This window comes from Eubalaena glacialis, chromosome 13 (assembly GCF_028564815.1).
Source record: "Eubalaena glacialis isolate mEubGla1 chromosome 13, mEubGla1.1.hap2.+ XY, whole genome shotgun sequence".
Taxonomy (NCBI): domain Eukaryota; kingdom Metazoa; phylum Chordata; class Mammalia; order Artiodactyla; family Balaenidae; genus Eubalaena; species Eubalaena glacialis.
This window is the reverse complement of record NC_083728.1, coordinates 92686140-92689194: the sequence shown is the minus strand read 5'-3', so window position 1 is coordinate 92689194 and position 3055 is coordinate 92686140.

The window sequence follows — 3055 nt, the reverse complement described above, 5'->3', positions numbered from 1 at the left end:
GAGCTCTCCCAGGCCAGCTGATTTTCATCTTTAAGATGAAATGTGTCAAGAACATAAACCACCATCCCCATCACTCTTTATCTGAGCCCCATCTTCTTCACCGTGCCCACCAGGAAAATTAGACAAAACTCTGTTGCTTCGTGTCGGAGCAAAGACATTTTTCACGACTTTTCCAAAAGAAATTTTTATCTCACCACGATTGACCTTTTCCTGTAACTTGAGAAAATAAAAACTTTAAGGCCATAAGTAGACAGCAAACTTTAGAAATAATTTCCCCAAATGGATTTCCCCTGTGCCCTTCTATCCATAAACATGTAGTTTTCCCAAGTCATAGCTTGCCAACAAGTGAATTTATTTTGATGGCTTTAATTTTTATCTTCTAGATTTATTATTCAGAATGGATAGAGGTGGAAAGGAAGGGAGCATTTCTCTAGAGGATAGTCCTTTCTTTTTTTTTAAATTAATTTTTATTGGAGTATAGTTGATTTACAATGTTGTGTCTGTACAACAAAGTGAATCAGTTATACATATACATATATCTGCTCTTTTTTAGGTCATTACAGAGTATTGAGTATTGAGACCTAGAGGGTATTCCTTTCTCAATGTAAGGAAAAGATTCTCTAGTTCTATATTAGAGAGAGTTGAGGGAGACTTAAGGTGGTGGTGTTAGGAATGTGAGCAGGGCAGTAGCTGACAGCTGTTTGAGGATGTAAGTGTGGTATGAAATTGCGAATGGACAAAGAAAGGAAATTGATGGATGAAATGTCCAGAATCAAAGTGCAATATGACAGGTGGCCAGCCTTGCAGATTCCTTTTAGCCATCACACTCACCCCTGCATCTTGGACAACACCCTCTCCAATGAAAAGGAACTTCAGCTTTCTCTCCGTGTTCACAGACGACTTGTTCTGAACCACATGCTTCGCCTAGCTCGGCATCCTGCCCGCCATCTTGTTTTGAATTCTCCCAGCCTCTGAGCTCATTGATCATCCATGGGTCGTGTTTCTGTTTCTAGCCTCACCTTGCCCTTTGGACTTGATGCTTTGATAGAACTCCAGTTTTTGTCTTGGGCTATTATTGACTCAGATCAACTTCCCTCCTGGAAGCCACAGCACACTCCCTCTCTCCTCAGTGCCACCCACCCACCCAGCCAGGTGGGATTCTCTCGCCTTTCCATATATCATGAAAGGGACTTAGATGGAGGAACCCTGGGCAGAGTCAGAATAGATTATTGCCACTTTGGCCCAGCAGGCATCTCTTTTCCTAGGATGTGATCTCTCTGTGGTTGTCCCTTGATAACTTCATGTTTGCAAATGTAGCGCTTACTAGTTTTCTCCCACACCCCGATTTTGTATTGGCAACGGTTCCTGTTCAGGTGGTATCTGCCCTGCCCCGCCATGTTTTTAAAGTTCCAGATTAGAACTCTGGACTTGCCGTTAATAGCCTATTAAAGTGTATCTTTTCATGTAAGCTGGGCAGTTCATCACCAAACACACCAAGTCAGGATGTTACATAAGACGTGGGTACAGAGCTCATAAATTCATAGCTATTAAGACTCCATTCTTCCTTCTCTTTAAGATGTTAAGATGAAAGCCCTTATAAAACTGGACACAATCTAGATGCTCAACAATGGGGGATGGGTAAAGATATGCCCCAGTCCTACTAGACAACAATTGCATTTACAAAGACTATTTTGTGACTCATGGAAATGACTCCGAATGAAACAGGAGGGGTGAAGACACATCTTCTGTGTGAACCCAGTCCCAGTGTGCCCTGCAGCCTTTGCTGGGACACTGGCTCACAAGGCTGGGAACCATCTCTATCCTCCTCCAAGTCCTGCTGGGCAGAGTATCTAAAGCTAGTTGTGGGAGCACAGCCCTGGGTGGATGGGCTCAGGGGCCAGGCTGGTTAGCAGGAAATCAGCTGAGTGATAGAGATCAGCTGAGGAAGAGCTGCTGCTTCAAGCCAGGGGCTTAAGGTGGAAAAAAGCGTGTGTGTGCAGGGGTTGGGGAGGGGCTTGGAGGACAGAGCAGTGGTGAGGGGCGGGAGTCTACTCGCTGTAATGTGCTCCAACAGTGGTCAGTTTCTTTAGGTGATGGTGTCCAGGCTTATCTTTATTCTTTGGTACCTGTCTTGATTTTTTTTAAATGTGATTTATACTGAGGCACAGAGTAAATAGAATCATGCCACGCTTACAATTTACAAGGCCGATTTCACGCACTGTTCAGTTTCATATTCTCTCATGTTCCAAGTTCACGCTCGTGCACACACACACACACACACAGTTACCGATATAGAGATTTGAGGGCTAACACTGGAACTTGAGGGGGTGTGTTGGTGCTGTCATGAAGAAGATGGGAGCAGGCTATGGTCTCGGTCACCAGATTAAATCTGGATTTCAGACAAACAAATTCCTCCTTAGTATAAATATTTTTATTTGCCCTATCTGGCAACCCTTCCTGGACCCCGAAGTATGAGAAGAAAAGCTTAGATGAGAATTTACTGCTTGCCTGGAAAGAGAGAGAAAGAGAGAGAGAGAGAGAGAGAGAGAGAGAGAGAGAGAGAGAGATGATTGTTTCCTTATGCATCTCTCCCCTGAGCACAAAGCCCTGTTGGGACTGACTTTCTGCAATCAAAGTTTCTCTGCCAATTTGCTTTCCCATCTCTCCCGAAATTTTCCGTTTTTGAGAGAACTCACTCTCACTGTCTCTTACATGCCTGGAATTTACATATAATGAACCGCCTCGCTGTCTCCATAGCAACGGGGGCCTCGCCAGCAACTTTCTCAGCCTCAGACAGAAACCGTGCAGAACACTCTATTCCAGAAGCGGCTGGCATCATTTCCCGCCAAACGTTTTTTAAACGGTATTTAAACAAGATTTGGAAACTAGTTCATCACATATTAACTTCCTCCTTTTCATTTTTGGGGAAAAGGCCCACAGACGTTTTTCTAATTTTCAGCTCTGCGTCTCGGGGTGACCTGGTGTGGAGAGAAGTTTCCAGATCTTGTTGAATAGTCACACAAGCCTGGCGCTAAGGACGCAGGGATCTGGGGGT